Here is a 23825-nt window from a genome sequence, read left to right on the forward strand (position 1 = left end):
TTGAAATTCAAATTCAATTGTGAAGAGTCACATCTTTTCATAAAAGCTTTGTGTAATCGATTACATGGTCTTGGTAATCGATTACCAGTGACAAGTTTTAAATAAAAATCAAGATATGTAACTCTTCCAATGGTTTTCAGGTTTTTCTTAAGGTTATAACTCTTCCAATAGTTTTTCTTGACCAGACATGAAGAGTATATAAAAGCAAGACCTTGACTTGCATTTCAATAACTTTTAAGATATACTTTTACAACCTTTGAATCTCTTTGAACATCTTTTTGAACTTCTTCTTCTTCTTCTTCCTTTGCCAAAATCTTTCTGAGTTTTCTGGTTTCCAAACCTTGTTCTTTCACAGAAAACAAGTGTGTTATATCTTTTCATTCTCTTCTCCCTTTGCCAAAAAGAATTTGCCAAGGACTAACCGCCTGAATTCTTTTTGTGTCTCTCTTCTCCCTTTTCCAAAAGAATGAAAGACTAACCGCCTGAATTCTTTTGTGTCTCCCTTCTCCCTTTTCAAAGAATTCAAAACGACACAGTCTGAGAATTCTTTTGATTCTTCCCTTTCCCTTAAACAAAAGATTTCAAAGGACTAACCGCCTGAGATATCTTTTGTTTCCCCTTCACAAAGTTTCAAAGGACTAACCGCCTGAGAACATTGTCTTAACACATTGGAGGGTACATCCTTTGTGGTACAAGTAGAGGGTTCATCTACTTGGATTGTTGTAACTGAGAACAAGAGAGGGTACATCTCTTGTGGATCAGTTGAAGTGGAGGATACATCTACTTGGTTGTTCAAAGAGAACAAGGGAGGGTACATCCCTTGTGGATCTTTGCTTGTAAAGGTTTTTACAAGGTTGAAAAGAAATCTCAAGGACCGCAGGTCGCTTGGGGACTGGATATAGGCACGGGTTATTGCCGAACCAGTGTAAAACTCTTGTGTTTGTCTTCTTTTTCCCTGTACTCTTTAATTTCCACTGTGCACTTTAATTATCGCTTTTACTTTTGGTTAAGTTTCTATTTTTGTTCTTTACTTTCTTAACATTATAGTAAAAGCCTAATTGAATTTAGTAACATTAAGAAGGATAGATTTTTAATTAGTAAAGGTTCATTAATAATTAATTCAACCCCTCCCCCTTCTTAATTATTCCGAGGCCACTTGATCCAACATTATGTTTGACGGCCTAATTGATGCCATAATGCGAATTGGTTGATAAAATTGAGTGCTCTTAGTGTTTTCGTGTTTTTGAACCTATGATTTTAATTCATTTGATTTGATATGATTATGTGAACTTGTTTGAGCAGTTTTACTCCCCGTGTTGTGAGAAGCATTTAATTTCCATATAATTCGTTTGTGTTTTGGACAAGATTTACTAGATTAGCATGAGATTAGATTGTTGGAAATGTTCTTTGTCATGTTTTGGTCTCATAAGCTTATTACGTGTTGATGATTATAACACATATATATGTATATGAATTGTTAAAATAAATTAGGAATTAATAGTTCAAATAATAAAATTAAATCAAAGTAAATTAATATATTAAGATTCAACGATAAATACTTTCAATGCATTTTTAGTTTAATTATTTATTAACTTTTTTTAATTGAAAATAATATATACATGTTTTATGCCATGTAAATATTAATATTGTGTGATGTTTATATGATTCATGAGGCGTGATAACATATTGTGTTGGGATTATAACATTGTGATTGAGATTGTGTGTATGTGATAAATTGAGTATGTGTTGAATTGTAAGATACATGTGTATTGAGATTTTGTATGCATTGATTTGGGAGCTATGAACTATACAATCACACGACTGTAAGACCCTTTAAGGGCGATGAGTATTGTGATGAGATCCACTGTGGGAACCCGATGAGTTGAATCACTTTGAGACGCGACGAGTTAAAATTATTTTGAGAACAATTGAGGAGTCATGTGTTTTGTGACACCCTCTACCCCATACATATATGTACTAATAATAAAAGAAATAAGAAATCAAACTTAATTAAAAGTTTTTAAAACACATTTAAATACAAGCCTTTCAAAAGGATAAAAGGCTCACATTTACCTTTCTAACATCATAATAAAACTTGTTCAAATAAATAATAAATTGACTTCGGCTCAAAACAAGGTCGTCTAAAACTTCATACAATTAATATAGAACCTATACCCTAATGTCACATTCTATTAGAGCATTGTGTTCTCGTGTCCTCTAGCATTAGGTTCTTCATAGTCATCCACTTATTCATCTACTCCCACGAACACAAGGTTCGAGATCATCACAAAATCCAAACACAAATAGCACACTGGGAGTGAGTTATCACATTCCTAACTAATGAAGAGTAACGAGACAACATGTAGGTGTATATATCATAAAAACAAAATAAAACTTACTTAAACATAACTCACATCATTTCACCACTTTGTCACCCAACATCACATCATAACACAACACATCTCATTCATCTTCACAACATTCACGTACTCAAGGATCAACACACAATATCACCAAGTCAATCAATACCGATCAATACACAAGCGTTATGAAACATATACACTAACACTCAATCCTATATGCAATGTGGTACCATGTCAGTGAAAAATCTCGTCGGGCGCCTAGGAGTACATGACAAGACAAACCACACACTAGCAAGTCAAGTCACTTTCACTAGGTAATATCATAGGGAGACCAGTCAGGGTCACAATGTTTTGCAAGAATGCTCCAACCATGTGGGATCCGCACAGGCTTAAAGGAGCACTTAAACCGGGTGACCCCCAAGGCCTACACTCCGAAGAGTCTGTCAGGGCCTCTCCCTCCTAATTTAGGTCCAACCCAAAAAACATTTTAGTACACAGACTTTATCTATGAACTGTACGAACACACGACTCCTCAATTGTTCTCAAAATAGTTTTAACTCGTCGTCTTTTAAGGGTCTTAGCATTAACTCGTCGTCCTTAAAGAGTCTTAGCATTAACTCATCGCCTTAAAAGGGACTTAGCATTAACTCGTCACCCTTGAAGGGACTTAGCATTAACTCGTCGCCCTTAAAGGGTCTTAGCATTAACTCGTCACCCTTAAAGGGTCTTATGGTCGTGTGATTGTACAATTCATAATTCACAACTCAATGCACACAACATCTCAATGCACATATATATCTCAATCATATACATACTCATTTTATCACTTACACTTGATCTCAATCACAATGGTATAATCTCAATTTAACACGTTATCACACCTCATGAATCATATATACTTTACCTATGAACTATACAATACACACAACTACTCAATTATTTTTCAAAATCATTTTATCTCGTCGGGTTCCCACATGGATTCCATCACAATACTCGTCGCCCTTAAAGGATCTTACAATTGTGTGATTGCACAGTTCATAGCTTACATCTCAATACACATTTATTTAACCATTCATCACAGGTTTAATTTATTACATACTCACAATTTGAATCACCATTTCATAATCTCACTATAACAATTTATACAAAAGGTTTATCACAACATGGACAGTAAAATCCCTTAAATAATTTCACACAATTATATCAAAATCATGGGTTAAAACTCAAAACATCAAGAACACTCAAGTTTATCAATTAATTCTTATGAGAACATCAATTGGTACATAAGGACAATAATATTGTATTTATAATTGTAAAGGAAAAATTATAATTTAATAAACACCCCAAAATAAACCCCAATTTAATCCTCTAAGTATTCCTATATATGTTCTCACTAATCCCCAATTATGAATAACTCATTCCTTACCTCTAAGCGGGCTCACGTGTCTTCCGACAGTGATATCGGCATCTCTAGCAATTTCTTGAGATTTCTCAAGTTTCTCCTCTGATTGCTCTTATAAGGTTCCCAAACGTTAGAGAGAATGAGAAGGGATTGAAGCCTCCATTTGTACTGTCTTGGTGCGATTCCATTATCTCCCTCCATGAATATTTTCTCGCAAATCCCAACGGTGAAGGTGTGTAAAATTGAATCTCGAAAAACATATCAAAGTTTCACGACAATCCAACGGTTAAAAAATCTGGTTACATATTTTTACCGAGACAGCTCTGGGTTTCTGCGGAAAAGGAAAAGTTACAATACGAATGGTATTGCTCTCATCTCCGACATGCTTACGAAATTCCCAACGGTGAGAATGCTCAGAGTTGAATTTAAAACATGGTGTTTAAATTTCACAATGATCCAACGGTAAATAAGTCCGAGATCGTTGTTTTTCTGAGATAGGTTTGGTGGTATGTGAAAAAAAAAGAGTTTTGGAAGGAAATGAGGGAAAAACGAAAATGAGGAGAAGAGGAGGCTTGTCAGTTTATCACTATTTATATTTAGAATACTCACAACTTATTATTTACTTTATTTATTTATTTTTATTATTTTATAAAAAAGAATTCTATTTTATTTTCTATCAAACGAATAAATAAAATACACTCTTTATTTTCTCTAAAATCATTATTTTAATTAATATAGTTATTTCTTCTTATTTATTTAATTATAAAAATCCTTATCATTTTATAAAATTCTATTTATTTATAAATAACAATATTTTTTAATTTAGTCTACGAAAAAGGAGATGTTACATGTTTATTATAGTTCATAAATAGAGTTTGTGTATTAAAATGTTTTCTGAGTTGGACCTGAATCAAGAAGGAGAGACCCTGATGAACTCTTCGGAGTCTAGACCTTGGGAGTAAATACACCCGGTTTGAGTGCTCCTCTAAGCATATATTGATCCCATATGGTTGGAGTATTCTCGCAAGATGGAGTGACCCTAACTGGTCTTCCTATGATTTCACCTAGTGAAAGTAACCTGACTTCTAGTGTGTGGTCCATCTTGTCATGTACTCCTAGGTGCCACACGAGGTTTTTTATTAACATGGTACCACATTGCATATAAGATTGAGTCTTAGTATATCTGTTGTATAATGCCTATGTAATGATTATTATGACATGTTATGTGATAGTGTGTAATGAATTGTGTAAGTGTGAGATGTTGTATTGTATATGAAATGTGTTGTTTTGAATATGTGATTAATCGTGAAGGCATAGAATGTGATTTGTGATTAAATTCTAGGACAAGTGATGTTACGTGATGAGTGTTGAAAAGATGCGAATTATGCCAAAGTTGAGCCTTGTTATACCTATATTGTTGCTATAATTATATTATTGTTATATTTATAACATAGTTGTATGCGTTCATTTATCTCTATTCGTGGAGAAATGTGATGACTCACTCCCTTTGTGTTGTTTGTATTTGGATCTTGTGATGATCTCGAAACTTATGTTAGTGGGAGCAGATAACTAGGTGGATTGCTTTAAGGAACCTCATGTTGGAGGACGCCGGGTCACAATGCTCTGGTAGGATGTGATATTGGGGCATTGATTTTTGTTTTAATTGCATAATGTCCTGAACATGTTATTTTACTATTTATTTCTTTACTTAACTTGAGTTCTTTTGTAAACTTAAACGGTTTTGTTGTGAGTCAAAAATGTTTATAATAAGTCTTATTTGATAACAGTGAAGCGAATGCAAACCTTTTACCTACATGGATTTACTTACGATTTTATTAAATAAAATTGATTCTAATTAGATTCCATATTTTATATTTTTTTTTCATTTATATGCATGTTGGGGTAAATGGTGTTACAATTGTCTCCTATCTATCTATCTATCTATCTATCCATGGGGATGAGAAATTAAACATATGATATTCAAGATAAGGAGTTTCAATAAGCATAGTGAGGATAAGTTTCAAACACTTTTTTCTACTAAAACCAATAATACATTATGAGACATACTCTTTGTAAATAGATTCTAAATATTTTTAGAAGCTCATTTAAAGTGACTTTAATTAATAAAATCCTTATTGCTTTGATCTTGAAGGTTAAAGATGTGTTGATACTTACTCAATTCAAGTCAATAAATCTATGTAATCAATAGTCAATAGTATTTCATTTTAAAAAAATTTAAAAATATATAGTATAATAATAATAATAATAATAATTTAATACAAATTAACAGGTCAGCAGGTTTAGATATTAAAACCCGTGACCTAACCCAAAACTCAACGGATTTGATTGGTTCAGTTCGGGTCTAACTCAAACACAAAAATTACCCAACTCAAACTACTTAGGTTGGTTTGGATCATTTCAGATTCACGGGTGATCTACACCCACTTAAACCCCTAATCATGGGAATTGGGAATGGCCTTAAAATTTTGATATTCTAAAAATACACTTTTCATGAAAACATGATTATATTGACAAAATACACAAAAGAATCATGTTTCCATCGTGTAGGGGATGTCAAAATATAAACATTTGAAACGTGACTTAGTTGTATATTTTGTCAACCAAATCATATTTTGGTTGTCTAATTTTTTTGCACCTCCCTTACATAGTAGAAACACATTTTTGTGGATCAAATACATAATGAAAACATTATTCTATTATATATTTTGCTCAACAAAAATTCATTTTTGTTGGATTAAATTTTCAAGAATTTTTTTATTAATTATTTGATATAAGTTACTTTGTTTAAAGTAATCAAATTAATAGTGATATAAATTATCTTTTTTAAAAATTGAAATTAAATTAATTAAGATACATTTTACCTTTTTTTAATAGTATTCAGTATTATATAAATTATCTTTTTAATTAAAATTGAGTTAATTAAATAGAGGTTAGCATTTATAAAATTAATAGAATTAATTATCATATGAATGACCTTTATTAATCATAATAATTGAATTAATTCTTATACTAACTTGTGTCATAATTTATTTGATTACAATTAAAAAGGATAACTTGAGTCATCAAATTAAAAAATTTAATTAAAAATTGAGGTAATTAAATCACAAATAATTGCATTATTATTTAAAAAGGTAATGTGTGTCATCTCTTCAAATGATTTGTATCATAATTAATTCAAAAATAATTTTAAAAAATTAACAAAATGGAAACATTGAGTAAGAGGGGTGCAAAAAAAAAACACACACAATAAAAATATGATTTTATTGTGTAAACATATTTTTGCTGTGTATTTTGTTGCAACCTTTTTATTTAATGAAATCATGTTTTTTTTTTATGAAAAAAGATATTTAGTGAACAATTTTTTAAAGCATGTGGGGGTGTAAATAGTAAAGTGGAGGTGAGAATAACAATTCCCTAATGACGTTAATAGCCTGAAACACAAAACTATCAAAGATCAATTCACACTCCAGTTTTTTTTAAAAAGTTACCATTGCATATTAAGATAGACAAAAAATAACATTATCAATAGAAGAGAATTAAAAATAGACTTAATTGTATTTTTTATTCTCAACTTTTTAGTGTTTGACGAGTACTTCAATAAATTAATTTGGTGTATTTTATCTAACTTTTAATAAATTTTTGAATTTTATTTTTTATCATTTATTCATTAATAAACACAAATGTTTGGGGATAAAATTTGCCAAAAAAAATTTGGGTGTAAAATTTGTCAAAAAAAATTTGGGATAAGAAGTGTCAGGAATAAAACGACAAAGGATAAAATTCGAAAGTTTCTTAAAAGTTAAAGGTAAAATTTATCAAATTAATTTATTGAAAATAAAATTCATCAAAAATAAAAAATTAGAGATAAAAATACAATTAAGCCTTAAACATTCAATTTGAAAAAAAAAACATTCTTCAAATAGTAGAAACATTAATTGAGGTAAAGATTAAGAAAAGTTTAAAGGCATCGAAACAAGTGATACAACATCCTATAATAACAAGTCAATCTTTATTTTTCTTACACAAGTCAATCTTGATTTAAAGCTTACGAGGTATAAATATAGACAAAATTTCTAACAAAAATAAGCACAAATATGAATTATATTTAGTAATAAAAGGAGCGCTTTTACTTTTAAATTATTCCAACGAACTAGTATATTGCATTAATTCAAACTAATAAATCTTTTCTGTTATATAAATGCTCTAACATAATTTATTTGGAAAGCATTTGCTACAATATTAGTGTTATATTTAGCAATTGATGAATGGATTGAATAAATGGTATACTGATAACTCTTAAATATGAGAGGAAAAATATTTTTAAAAATAATTATTTAGCAATTATTTATGCTTAATTGTTAGAAATTGATGTTTTTCTTATTCGTGACTTTTGCATATATGAAAAATGAGAGATTAAAAGTCAAAAAGATGCAGAAAATAGCAAATATTTGAAGAAAAAAAAAGCTCAGCCAAAGACGCGCTCAGGGCACACTCAGCGTGAAAACAAGCATTGATGCTAAGCGAGGAAGAGGCGCGCAAAGCGTGAATACAAGCACCACACTAAGTGAGCAACACGCGCTAAGCACAAATACAGGCAGGCACCTGCACTAAGTAAGCAAGCGTGCTAAGCGCAAACACGCAGACTCAAGTCTACTCCAACAACTATAAAAAGAGAGTCAAGCCAAGGAGAAAAGACACACCGAGTCTCAGAGCACTCTAATACACACCCAAAGTTTGAGAACTCTACCTTAGGGAATGCTTTCTTCTCTCTCATCATTTTCTATTCCTTTTTCTATCCCTTCTCCTCCATCAGTTTCTAAACCTCTTTTCAAGTGTAAGACCCCTTATGGCTATGAAAGGCTAAACTCTTAGTTAGGGTCAGGCAAGCCTAAAAGGCCAAAAGATGTATTGTACACTTCATATTTATCAATGCAACAAGTGTTTTTTTTCCTATTATCCTTTCTTACTTTTCATTTCATGCATCATTCATCCTTGCATTATTTTGGGAGTTAGGTGCTCAATAGAGGGTAATCCTTAATAGGAATACACGAAAGGTTTTGTATGCATTAGTTTTAAGAATTAGTTGCTCGACAGAGGGTAATTTCTAATAGAACTAAAAGTAATGAGTATCTTAATAAAATCATTGTTAGACATGGAATGATTGCATTATGTCCATGCATCAAAGTAAGTATCTAGAAGAACTTCATGCATTTTATCTATTGAATCTTTGCAAAGCCATTTGGGGGATAGATAGGTAAAATAGACTTGTCATCGTGAGATATCAGGGGCAAGTAATCTAATAGATGAGGGTAGGATAAATTCACCTGATTGATAAAGAAAAATAAAAAATAATACATCTTAGGCAAATGAGGCATGCTAGGCCCTAATATTCTCATATCATTGAATTCCCTATTAATTCTTTTGTCTTTTATTATTTCTTTTGTCTATTAATATTTATTATTTTATATCTTGTTCTTTTAAATTCATCTTTTTTACCTCATTTTATATTTTCCTCTATAAATTAAAAATTATCCAACACAAGTACAAAACAAAGTCCTTGTGGAAATTGACACTCGGACTTCCGAGTCTTTACTACTTGAACATTTGGTACAATTGCCAAATCGTTAACAAGTTTTTGGCGTCGTTGCCTGGACTTTGTTCTTCGTACTTGGTTGCCATACATTTTCAATTTGTAATTATTAATTCTTTTATTCTTTATTTTACAATTTTAATTTTATTCATTATTTTTCTTCTATAATTTGCATGGTAGTGCTTGTTTTTGTGTATGTGAGGTAGAAATGTAGCCGAAGATTTAGCTCCACTTAATCTAGAAATTGAAGCCACTTGTAGGCGTAACAACGCCGCAAGAAGAAGAAGAGAGCAAGAAATACAAGGGAGCAGTCAACCCTCACCTCCATCCTTTCCACAAAGCTACTATCAAATGGAAGAGGAGCATGCACGACGAGTGACACTAGAGGACTACTCTAGTACAACTACCCCATAATTCTTCACCAGTATTGCAAGGCCGAAGGTTCAAGCGGCCAACATATCTTATCCTCACTCTCTCATACAACTGATATAAGGAAACCTCTTCCATGGTCTACCAAATGAGGATCCTTATGCTCATCTCACCACCTACATAGAAATTTGTAACACGATAAAGATAGCCGGTGTTCTTGAGAATGCCATATGCCTCAATCTATCTTCTTTTTCTTTGGTAGGGGAAGCAAAAAGGTGGCTATACTCCTTTAAAGGCAATAGCTTGCGGACCTGGGAGAAAGTAGTCGAAAAGTTCTTAAAGATATACTTCCCAAAGTCAAAAACTGCTAAGGGGAAGATGGAAATATCCTCATTCCACCAATTCCCCGATGAATCACTCAGTGAGGCACTCGACCATTTTCACAGACTACTCAGAAAGACGCCTACACATGGGTACAACGAGCTGGTGCAACTAAACATCTCAAAGATGGCCTGCGACCACAGTCAAAGCAACTCCTTGACGCATCCGCAGGGGGAAAAATCAAGTTGAAGACATTGAAGGAGGCAATGGAGCTGATAGAGAACATGGCAGCCAATGATTACGCCATCCTTCGTGATTGAGCATACATGCCAATAAAGAGAAGCCTTCTGGAACTCACAGCCCAAGATGTAACATTGGCCCAAAACAAGCTATCGGCCCGACAGATAGAGACCTAACGAAAACCCTCAGCAAGCTCCCTCAACAAATAGAAGCGGTATGTCCCTCTCACTATTCAATCATGCAAATAGGGGGATGCCACATTTGCGGTGGAGCACACGAGCTAGGGCAATGCATAGCCCAAGAAGATTCTTCCAAGGAGGTGAACTACATGGGAGCTCAGAGTCGCCACGGATTCCAAGGCTACAACCAATGAGGACCATCGGGATTCAACCAAGGGATGAATTTAACACAGGGCTCAAGCTGGAGGAATCATCCGGGGAACCAGTTCAAAAAGGAGCAGAAAAGTCAACCAGCCCAAAATTCTAACCAAGGGATAGATCTTTATAAGAAGACCAACAAGCTTCAGGAGACGCTGAATCAATTCATGCAGATATTCATGTCCAACTATAGGAGCATGGAGTCCTCCATCAAGAACCTGGAGATACAAGTAAGACAATTAGCCAAACAAATGGCTGAAAGACCCACCAGCAGCTTTGGAGCCAACATAGAGAAGAACCTAAAGGAGGAACGCAGGGGGGTGTTGACTAGAAGCCAGATGAGAGCGCAAGGAGAAAAAGAGAAAGCTAAAGGAGAATAGTCTGAGGAAGGAATGGGCAGACAAAGAAGAAGAGAATGAGGAAGAAGAGAAGAAGGAAAAAGAGAAAGAAAAATATAAGAAGGTCTTAACCTCTAAGACCAAAAGCCAGCTAGCCTGAGAGGCTAGGAAAGAAGAGCCACTAGCCTCTCTAAAGGAGCCCCTATATCCTTTAGTACCATCAAAGAAGAATAAGCATCACTACTTCAAGCGTTTTTTTGGAGATATTCAAGGGGTTGGAGATAACCATGCCATTTGGGGAAGCCTTGCAGTAGATGCCACTCTACACCAAATTCATGAAGGACATCCTCACCAAGAAGGGGAAGTACATTGATAATGAAAGCATTATGGTGGGAGGAAACTGCAGTGCGGTGATACAGAGGAAGCTGCCCAAGAAATTGAAAGACCTTGAGAGCATGACAATCCCTTGCACTATAGGGAATGAGTCAGTAGGGAAGGCTCTCATTGACTTAGGGGCAAGCATCAACTTGATGCCCCTGTCAATGTGTAGAAGAATTGGAAATCTGAAGATAGACCCTACCAAGATGACTCTCTAGCTCGTAGACCGATCAATCATAAGACCGTACGGGGTAGGAGAAGATATCTGTGTCAAAGTTCACCACTTTACTTTCCCGGTGGATTTTGTCATCATGTACATAGAAGAAGATACGAAGATTCCTCTTATCGTAGGCAGACCCTTCATGTTGATTGCCAACTGTGTGGTACATATGGGGAATGAAAATTTGGAAATGAGCGTTGACGACCAAAAGGTAACCTTCAACCTTTTTGAAGCAATCAAATACCCAGAGGAAGATAGGAGGTGCTTCAAGGTGGAGGAGGTCAATAAAGAAGATGTCAGTGCTCTTTCAATTACACAAATTTCACTGGAGAAAGCTTTGATCAATGCTGTAGATTGTCTAACCAATGAAGAGGAGAAGGATCTAAGGGCTTGCTTGGAAGACATAGATCGTGAAGAAAATAACTAGTTTTGAAGAATTGAAAAGTGGGAGTCCACCCGAGAAGACCAAGGTGGAGCTGAAGATCTTACCTAACCACCTAAAGTATGTGTTATTGGAGGAGAACGAGACCAAGCCTGTGATGATCAACAATAAGCTTACAACAGAAGAGGAAAACAAGTTGATAGAGGTCCTTAAGAGATACAAGGAGGCAATTGGATGGCACATATCAGATCTGAATGGAATCGATCCTACCTACTGTATGCACAAGATAATGATGGAGGAAGAATATAGACCAGCCAGACAACCCAAGAGAAGGTTTAACCCATCAATGAAGGAAAAGGTGCGGAAAAAGGTGCTCAAGCTACTAGAGGTTGAGCTTATCTACCCCATTTCCTACAATGCTTGGGTAAGCCCAGTCCAGGTGGTACCAAAGAAGGGGGGCATGATAATAATTCAGAATGAAAAAAATGACCTAATCCCAACAAGGATTGTCACTAGCTGGAGAATGTGCATAAATTATCGCAAGCTCAACAAAGCCACGAGGAAAGACCATTTTCCTTTGCCCTTCATGGACCAGATGTTGGAGAGGCTTGCGGGACAAGTTTACTACTGCTTCTTTGAAGGATCAGGAGAAGACGACCTTGACATGCCCTTTTGGTGTCTTTGCTTACAGACGGATGCCATTTGGGTTATGTAATGCACCTGCCACATTTCAGAGGTGCATGTTGGCCATTTTTACAGATATGGTGGAGAAAAGTATCGAGGTATTCATGGACGACTTCTTGGTACTTAGACCCTCTTATGAATGCTGCTTGAAGAGCTTGGAGATGGTGCTACAGAGATGTGTGGAGACAAACCTAGTTTTAAACTGGGAGAAGTGTCATTTCATGGTTCGAGAAGGCATAGCCTTAAGATAGACCGGGCCAAGATTGATGTCATTGAGAAGTTGCCACCACCATCAAATGTTAAAGGCATCAGGAGCTTCCTAAGACATGCAGGGTTCTACAGGAGATTCATAAAAAATTTCTCCAAAATTGCAAGATCGTTGAGCAATCTGCTGAACAAAGATGTTATTTTTAATTTTGATGAAGAATGTTCAGCGGTCTTCCAGACCCTGAAAGACAAGCTCACAACCACCCCAGTGATGATCGCACCTGACTGGAGTAAAGAATTTGAGTTAATGTGTGATGCTAGTTTCTATGGAGTGGACGTAGTCGTAGGACAAAGGCAAGACAAGACATTCCATGCCATTTACTATGCTAGCAAAGTTTTCAATGTAGCAAAAATGAATTATGCCACTACAGAGAAGGAGATGCTAGCCATTGTCTTTGCCTTAGAAAAATTCATGCCATATTAGTGGGGTCAAAGGTAGTGATTTTCACTGCTCATGTTGCCATCAAACACCTTCTCACCAAAGTAGATTCAAAATCGAGGATGATTATATGGGTCCTACTCATACAAGAGTTTGATATAGTCATCAAAGACAAGAAGAGATCTGAGAATGTGGTGGCTAATCACCTCTCCCGGTTGAAGAATAAAGAAGTGTCATTTCATGATGCATTAAATGACTTGTGCCATTTCTTTAAAGAGGTAATGTCTTCTAACTATGAGATGACTTATCTATTTCTTTTGATGAACTTCAAGATGCATTCAATGACTTGCATAAAGAATCTATTAAACTTTTCAAATTAGTTTCATATTTTAAGAAAACTATTTCATATTTAGAAAAAGAAATTTTGAAATTGAAAATTGAAATTTGAATTTGAAAATTGAAATTTGAAAAGTTAAATTTGAAAATTGAAAATTGAAATTTGAAATTAAAATTTGGAAGTTGGAAGTGGAAGTAGGAAGTTGGAAGTGGAAGTTGGAAGTGGAAGTTGGAAGTTGGAAGTGGAAGTTATTGGAAGTTGAAAGTTAAAAATGGAAGTTGGAAGTTGGAAGTTGGAAGTGGAAGTTACTAGAAGTTTGATGCAATCCTGCCCCGCAAGGGCATTGGATAGAAGACTCCAAGAAGATTGAGCCAGAGATGCAAGAGAAGGCCATAGGATTCTCATGAGCCTTATGGTAGATTTCAGGCTCATGGGCTAAGTATGAGCCCACTTATCTTAGTACATATTAGATTAAGGTTTCATTATTTTTGGACCTTGTATTTAGGGCTCCATAATGTAGGTAAGGTACCCTAGAAATGTAGGATTTTTCAGCCCTTGTATTTTAGGGCACCTAGACTAGTTTTGTATTAGGGGTAGTTTTGTAATTTCACATGCATTAAGTGAATATTTGATGTGTGTGTTGGAAAATAAATTTAATTGAATTGGGAGAAGCCCAATCCAATTAAATTTTAGAGGGGGAGGTGAGCATTTGCTTGCTACACCCCATTGCCACATCATATAGTCACACTTTGTGCATGTGCTTCATGCTTTGCATGCCTCATGCCACCTAAGCATACTTAGTGGAGAATCTTGGACTTGATCTTGAATTTAGTGGGCTGAACCATAGCTAAAATTCACTAATCATAATTAGTGAAGTTTTGGCTCCAAAGTTTGGCTCCACAAATTCAATTTCAAATTCAAGTGAAATTTGAATAGAAATTCAAATTTCCCTCCAATTTTGTGTGACACTTAGGCTATAAATAGAGGCCTTGTGTGTGCATTTTTTTGAACTTTGATCATTTGAATATTAAACTTCAGATTTCAAAGCTCTTTTGGAGCACAAAATTTCGTGCTCTTCTCTCCCTCTCCCTTCATTCATCTCCTTCTTCCTCCAAGCTCTTATCCATGGCCTCCTATGGTGGTGAGCTTCTTCTAGACTCATCTTCTCCTTGAAGTGGCGTCTCCTATCTCTCTTCCTTTCTTCATTCCACTGCCATTCATCTTCCAAGAAGCAAAGGAATCCATTGATGAAGAAGATCCTAGGCCTACAAGCTCCATGAAGCTTACATCATGTGGTATCAAGAGCATCTTCATCTAGGTGATGTTCTTTTGCTTCCTCTATCTTTTTGTTCGGTGAATTATCTTTAATTCCTTGTTCTTCATATTATTCTCCATGTATATCCTCCATTGTCTTGTGGTTTGGTGCTATTTAGAGTAGATTAAAAAAAATAAACCGATTAAATCTTAGATCTACACTTGTTCTTGCATTTCTATGGTTCAAATTTTGTAGATCTACTCTTGAATCTTATTTTTGTGTTGATTTTAGGTTCTAGCATTTTTCATTCATAATATTCTTGTGCTGAACCTTAGATCTAAATGTTCTTCCAAAAATATTGATTAGAAAAAAAAAACACAAAAAATCTAAGTGTAAATCACTTAATCCATGTTGTCTTAGAGTCGTAAGTTTGTGTTGAATTTTTATTTTGTTTATTGAATTCTAGATACATTTGTTCATGTATTCTTATCATTCTTAGCCTATCTTTTGAATTTTGAGTCTAATTCATGCATGTTATTTAGTTCATAACATGTTCTAAATCAATTCCTAAAAGTAGTCTTGTTGTTGAACTCTTTTTTGTTTTCCAAGATTCCTACATGATGCCTATGATGAAGTTGAGTTGTGGTGCTGAGTTGTGGCTGGATTTGTGAATCAAATAAGTCTTAAGATCTCTTGAATTGTGTTATTCAAGATAATTGAGCATAAGCAAACACAAATTGTAACTATCCAAGCCTTAAGCAACATAAACACTACTCTTGATTTCTAGGTTGAAATCGCTGGTGTTGGCAGCTTGAACATATGAATTTGTATAAATTACTGGGGATTGGTCACTACGTGTTTTGAGCTGAAATGTTTACTGAATTTTCTAGGCATCTGGACCAAAATTATAAAAAAAGAAACAAGCGATTTGGGTTAAAGGAAAAAATAAGAAAAATCACACAAGTTGGCATAAAAATCTGTGTCCAGGAAAAAAAAAGTGAAAGGGAAGTGTGCTTGTTGTTTTGGCTCAAAATTTGTTCTATAATTGGTGCCTATTTTATACCAATCCTAGTTCTGAAATTTCAATTGAAAATTATTGTGAAAACAAGTGCCAAAACTAGAGGTTTCTTGAGTCTTTTTTTTAGTTTTTCTACTCTACTCTAGAGCCATTCTAGGTTTCTCTTTGAGTCCTAGCTTGCTTTTTTGTGCTTTTCATTGCTTTAATTGTTGAATAATCCTTGAAAATTTTTCTTGTTAAAACTATATTGTTTTAGCTTTCATTTCAATTTTTTTGTTCTTTGGTTATTGCTTGTCTCTTTGTTTCCTTGCTTGTGAGTTACCATATAGGGAATTGGGAAGGAGGATTGGTGCCATATCTTGAAGAATTTGAGTCAAGAAGCAAGGGGCCAACCACCTTAAGAGCTATTGGAATAATAAGCACTCCAAATTGAGTTAAACACTAAAGAGAGAATAGCCACCACAATTGAGGACTTTTTTTCTTTGTGTTGGATCGAGTGGCCTCAGAATAATTAAGAAGGGGGGGTTGAATTAATTATTCCTAAACCTTTACTAATTAAAAAATTACTCTTTTAAGGCTTTTACTAAATTGTTAAGAGAATGAGGAGTAGAAGAGAAACTTAATAGAAAGTAAAAGCGGAAATTAAATGCACAGCGGAAAGTAAAAGAGTAGGGAAGAAGGAAACAAACACACAAGAGTTTTTATACTGGTTCGGCAACAACCCGTGCCTACATCCAGTCCCCAAGCGACCTGCGGTCCTTGAGATTTCTTTCAACCTTGTTAAAATCCTTTTACAAGCAAAAATCCACAAGGGATGTACCCTCCCTTGTTCTCTTTGAACCTAGTGGATGTACCCTCCACTAGAACTGATCCACAAGAGATGTACCCTCTCTTGTTCTCAGTCAAACCCAAGTAGATGTACCCTCTACTTGTACCACAAAGGATGTACCCTCCAATGTGTTGAGACAAAGATCTTAGGCTGTTAAACCTTTGATACTTTGTGAATGAGGATACAAAAGAATTCTCAGGCGGTTAGTCCTTTGAACACTTTTGTATTAGGGAAAGGGAAGAATCAAAAGAATTCTCAAACTGTGTCATTTTGAATTCTTTGACAAGGGAGAAGGGAGACCCAAAAGAATTCAGGCGGTTAGTCCTTTGTTCTTTTAGAAAAGGGAGAAGAGAGACACAAAAAGAATTCAGGCGGTTAGTCCTTGGCGAATTCTTTTTGGCAAAGGGAGAAGAGAATGAAAAGATGAATAGCACAAGTTTTCAAGGTTTGGAAAACCAGAAAACTTCAGAAAGCTTTTGGTACAAAGAAGAAGAAGAAGTTCAAAGAGATTCAAGACTTGTAAAGGATTGTATGAATATGTGTTCAAGATTGAATGTAAAACAAAGCCTTGCTTTTATAGACTCTTCATGTCTGGTCAAGAAGACCATTTAGAAGAGTTATAACTTTTAGAAAAACTTAAAACCAATTTGAAAAAGTCAAAACCTTTTTTGAAGAGTTACATCTTTTGATTTTTTCAGAAACAGTCACTGGTAATCGATTACCAAATTAGTGTAATCGATTACACAAAGCTTTTAAGTGAAAGGATGTGACTCTTCACCTTTGATTTTGAATTTCAACGTTCAAGGGCACTGGTAATTGATTACCAAAACATTGTAATCGATTACAGCTTTTTGAAAATAATTGGAACGTTGTAAATTCAGTTTGAAAACTTTTTCAAACTCATTTTGCTACTGGTAATCGATTACAACAATATGGTAATCGATTACCAGAGAGTAAAAAATCTTTGTTAAAGGTTTTGTCAAAAACTCATGTGCTATTCAAAGTTTTGAAAAAAACTTTTTAATACTTATCTTGATTGAGTCTTTTCTTCATTCTTGAATCTTGAGTCTTGAATCTTGATCTTGATTCTTGATTCTAGGCTTTCTTCTTGAGTATTGAATTCTTCTTGATTCTTGAACTCTTGAATTGTTCTTGACTCACTTGAGTTGTTCTTTGATTGATCTTTGAGTTGTTCTTTGATCTTTGAGATTTTTGTTCATCACCTTTGTCATCATCTTTTGTTGTCATCATTGTTATCATCAAAACACCTTTGAATCACATTCACCATGAAGCCTTGCTTCTACACTTTGTAATTTTGTAATTGGCAATTTGCTTTGCTTTCAAATTTTGTAACAAAAAGGCCTTTCATTGGAAGTAAGTTGGGAGCCTTCGCTAGGTCACCCTACTTCCATTTGTGTGTAATAATTTTAGGCAATTTTCCCTTAAGATAGTGAGTGCTTTGTTGGGAACCTTAAATGAGGTCATCCAAACACTCTTAGGATCCGCCTAGTTTGCATTTCTTGCACTTTAATTTCTTGCTTACTTTCATAGCTTATTTCCTTTACCCTCCATTGTCAAACCGCCTAGATAGATTGCCTTTTACCAATTAGTTTTTACCTTATCTTTCACACCTCTTTTAGTGTTTATTTTGGCTAGTTTCAACCATAGTTTCTTTTACCTTTTGTTTTCAAACCCCCAACAAGAAAGAACCACAACTTAGAAAATATACCCATTGTTATTAATCAGTCTTTATTCTTCTCATTGTTACTTCCCATTGTTACTTTCCTGAGGTGCAAAATATACCCATTGTTATTAATCAGTCTTTATTCTTCTCATTGTTACTTCCCATTGTTACTTTCCTGAGGTGCAAAATATACCCATTGTTATTAATCAGTCTTTATTCTTCTCATTGACTAAATTACCCAATCAAGGTGTTCCTTTTGAGGGCACTATTGTTGATGACTGGAAGTTCGATTACTCGAGTCATGATGCTCACCGTATGGTCTGTAATGACCAAGCTGATATGACCGACAAATTTCTTGTTGGGTCTTTAACCTTTGACTGTCGAATCATGCACTACATCATTGTTTGCATTTTGTTACCCCGTTCGTCTAATCTTGCTCAAGCCTCTAAGGAGGACTTGATTCTCATGTGAGCTTTTCTTACCGATAGTCAGATCAATTGGGCCCACTTAGTTAGGTACCGTATGCATAAGACATTACGGACCAATGCACCTCTTTCGTATTCTCATCTTGTCACCCTTTTTTTCTTCATCATTTCCAAATTCCTTTGGATGATGAACCCTTTGTTCAAGTAAAACGATCTTTTTCTATTGGTGCTGGTGTGGTTACCTCCTTTGGTTACCGAAAGGATGTTGATGGTTAGTGGATTCGTAAACAAGACTTGCCTCCGCTTATTCTTGACGAACGTACCCCATCTCCTCCACCACAAAGGGTTGATTCCTCTTCTCTTTTGACCGAAGTCCTCACAGAACTTCGTGGTCTTCGAGCTTTTGTAGGTGAACGATTTGATGTGATGGATACTCGCCTTGATGCAATGGATGCACACTTTGATGGGATGGATACACGAGGATCACTAGTCTCAAAGATGATATAAGCTTCATTAGGCGTTGCTTCGATCCCCCGGCTGACTCTTATCTTGATTATGCTTTATTTCCTTAGTTTTATTGTTATTTCTTAGCCTTGTATTTTGGCTTTTAATCCTTAGTACTTTGGTTACTTTTTATTGTGTTCTTGCTTGTCTTGGATATGGTTGCTTTGTGTTTGAATCTTTTAGCCTTTGTTTTGCTTTTGTCTTGGTTTGATTAGACTTTCTTGAATTATGTTATGGATTAAATTAGTTGGATTATGCTATGGTTATCTTTGTCTAGATGTGTTAAACTCCTAATTTAGTTCTTTTCTCCGACCGTTTTTGGCTTTTTGATGTTGCCAAAGGGGGAGAGAACTTAAGGGTAGAGTTTATCATGAACTTAGGCATAAATTTAGCGGGAGTAAGGGTTGTGAGCACGCATTATCAATTGCATATCATTTATCTTGATTTTGGATTATTGTCATCATCAAAAGGGGGAAAGATAGATAAAAGATAAGAGAGGTAGGGAAATTATCTATTCTTTATGAGACAACTTTTTATATATGAAATCTATGAAATCTTCAATTGTCTCATATAAGCAATCGTTGCAAAATCAAAGGGGGGTAAACTATATACAAATAGATATTTTTTGTTGCTCCTAACCTACAGGTGGTTGTCATCATCAAAAAGGGGGAGAATGTAAATCATGCAGGTTTTGATGATGTAAAAAAGAATTTGCTTGATATCATCAAAAAGGGGGAGAATGTGAATCATGCATGTTTTGATGATGTCGAAAAGAAATCACTTGATAATGATTGTCATCATCAAAAAGGGGGAGAATGTGAATGTATGTATACATGATTTTGATGATGCCAAAGAAGAATCAAACAAGGATGCTTCAAAGGATAAGCATTGCTTCAAGATTAATACATGATTGTTTCAACAAACAAAGTCTTGCTTCAAGATTTCTTTAAGATTAAGCCTTGCCTCAAAACAAAGTGTTTCTAAGACATGCAAGGCTCTGGTAATCGATTACCAGGCAGTGTAATCAATTAAAAGAAGATAAGTTTGAAAAATAGTTGTTAAAAAGGGTTTTGAATTTGAATTTTGAACTTGTAATCGATTACCAGATGTTTGTAATCGATTACCAGCAACGGAACTCTTGAAATTCAAATTCAAAAGTCATGACCCTTTAAAATATAACTGTGTAATCGATTACCAGAAACTTGTAATCGATTACCAGTGAAAAAAATTTAGAAAAGGATTTTGAAAAGACACATCTCTTCAAACCATTTTGAAAAGGCATGAAGGGCCTATATATATATATGTGTGAGTGTCTAATTTCAAAAAGCAAGAGAGAGATACTTCAAGAGAACTTCATTGCCAAATGCCCTCTCAACAACTCTTGGGCAAACACTTGCAAATCCATTAAGAGTTCATCCATGAACTTCAATTGTAATATTCTTCTCTTAAAGAGAGAATTCTTCTTCTTCTTCTTCTTCTTCTTCTTCTTCTTCTTCTTCTTCTTCTTCTTCTTATTCAAAGAGATTGATTAAGGGACTGAGGGTCTCTTAAGTTGTAAGGATTCCTGAACACAAGGGATGGGTTGTCCCTGTGTGGTTCAGACTTTGTGAAAGGATTTTTACAAAGAGATTGGAAAATCTCAAGCGGGTTACTTGGGACTGGACGTAGGCACAAGGGTGTGACCGAACCAATATAAATCGAGTTTGCATTTATCTCTTCCCTTATCTAATTTATATCATTGCAATCAATTTTTTCTTACATGTTTAAAGAATATTATTAAATTGATTGCTGCTTCTACTTCTGCATTCTGAGCCTATCATTTAGAAGGGGGTTAAAATTTTGTTAGTGGAAAATTAATTCACCCCTTCTTAAGATAACTGAGGTCATTTATCCAACAAGAAGAACCAGAGGTAAAAAGAGAATTTCTAGATGATTTCCTCTTACAAGCCACCACAAGACCTTGGTTTGCTAATGTGGCCAATTACAAAGCCACATGAATCATTCCCAAAGAGCTTAACTAGAGTCAGCGAAAGAAATTTCTACATGATGCCCGCTTCTATGTATAGGATGATCCACATCTGTTCGAGTTAGGAGCAGACAATCTACTAAGGAGGTGTGTTATGATGGAGGAAGCATAGAGCATCCTTTGGCATTGCCATAGTTCACCATATGGCGATCACCACAGTGGAGATAGGACAACAACAAAGGTTCTACGAGCAATTTTCTTTTGGCCCTCAATCTTTAAAGACGCTCATGATTATGTGTGTGGTTGCGACAAATGCCAGAGAACAGAGGGGATTTCCAGGAGGAACGAGATGCCTCTACAAAATATAATGGAGGTAGAAATCTTTGACTACTGTGGGATTGACTTCGTAGGGCCTCTTCCATCTTCATACAAGAATATCTATATCCTGGTAGTTGTTGATTATGTGTCTAAGTGGGTGGATAGCCACTCCCAAGAATGATGTCAGGGTAGTGATACAATTCTTAAATAAAAACATCTTTTCCCATTTTGGAGTACCGTGAGCTCTAATCAGTGATGGGAGAACACACTTCTGCAATGCACAACTGAAGAAGGTTCTGGAGCATTACAATGTCAAACATAAGGTGGCCACACCTTATCATCCCCAGACAAATGTCCAAGCAGAAGTTTCAAATAGAGAGCTAAAGCAAAATGGTCAGGGTTGTTCGTAAATAAGGAAGTAAGACCCTATGGAGCTGTGGAATTGGTGGACCCTATAACAGGCACACCGGAAAAAAGATGGGTTGTCAATGGATAACGCTTGAAAATTTACAATGGAGGCTAGTTAGAAAGATTAACAAGTGTTGTCCACCTGAACGATCCATAAAATGAAGAACAACATCTAGCGAAAGATGAAAAATTAAGCGCTTACTAGGAGGCAACCAAGCATTTTTGTTAATTTTTGTTTTTCAATTGTGTAAAAAAAAAAGTAGGATTGGGGGATGAATCCACCACTGATGACCCCAGAGGCCATCATCCAGCAGGTTGCTTGGTTAAGAGTCCAACACTTTACTGATGGGGGGGTGGGGGTGAGGCCAGAGATACCACTAAAGTCGGAGCTGGGGATGACACCATTGCAGATCTGGCGGCTGATTGGGACCCATGACCTGACTTGGGTTGAAGAAAGCAAGATTTTATTTAGTCATTATATTTTGTTTTTATTTTTTCTCTCAAATAATTGCATGATATTTATGAAGTCACTAGTGCTAAGACTTCTGAAGGACTCAAACACTTGAAATGTTGCATACCAATTTTGTGAAAATGTTGGTTCCATGAAGGCAGGCATCAGTTCAAGTGGTGGAGTATGAATCACAACAAAGAGAGAAAAGGTTAGTCTGGCTAAAAGAAATCATGGTGCGGTAAGCCAACAACTTTGTCTTGTCCAGGTGAGTTGTGTGAAACTTACTTGTGAGAGAACGTCTGTTTTTAATTTGTTGATTTTGCATCATTCTTAGATTGTTAAATTAATTACATGAGGTGGAAATCATCAAGGTCCTGTTTCTTTTTGTTTTCAGCCACTTAGCCAAAAAGCCAACCTTTGATAGAAATTTAACCCTTGCACCCTATTTGAGCCAAAAATGATAATATTTTTCTAAAAACCCCCAAGCCTATTTTTAATTATCTCCTACCTTGTTTAGGGTTTAAGAGAGCATAAGGGTTTTAGTCATGATATGCCCTAATTTGGGGGAAGACTAGGGTAAAAATTGTCTTGCAAAGGTGAAACTATACACAATAAGGCACCCTCAAAAAGCTTGTAAGCCCAAAGTATTATTTCCTAAAAAAAAAAAGATGAAGAATAAGGGCTGAAAATAAATAGGTGCCATAAGTGCTGTTAGAATAATAAATTGAGGCTGAAAAACAAATAAGCCTAGGCTGAATAAGTAGAAGTTTTTCTAGGATAAATGCTCTCTTATAACCCTAATTTTTGAAATCCCAGAAAAACTATAATTTCTTTGATTAGCCAGACCACATTACAAGCCAATAAAAGTCCTTAGTGATCCACCAAGTGTAAGTAGGATAACTTTAACTGAAATGAAGTGCAAAATTGGGAACATTAATTGCAAGTCGTAGAAATTTTAAACACTCATCCAAGACACTTGTGTGTAGAGAGAAACACTAAAGCCTTGTGAGAAAAAAGTGAGGCAAGCTAACTTGATTGATTTTTGGTACTGACCAATTCTATCTCAATATTTGTTTATGCTTCTATTGCAAGATCATGACAAATGCAAGAAGGTCCAGCTGAGGGAATTTGAAAAATTGCAGCTATTGAAAGTGTTGGAGCATTCGAAGCCTGCCTTATTTTTATTTTTGCTTGAGGACAAACAAAGCTTTTAATTTGGGGGATTTTGATAAATGTTAAATATGAGTTGTTTTTAATAATGAAAATAGAGTGAAAATATCTTTGAAAATGATTATTTAG

This window comes from Glycine soja, chromosome 10 (genome assembly GCF_004193775.1).
Source record: "Glycine soja cultivar W05 chromosome 10, ASM419377v2, whole genome shotgun sequence".
Taxonomy (NCBI): Eukaryota; Viridiplantae; Streptophyta; class Magnoliopsida; order Fabales; family Fabaceae; genus Glycine; species Glycine soja.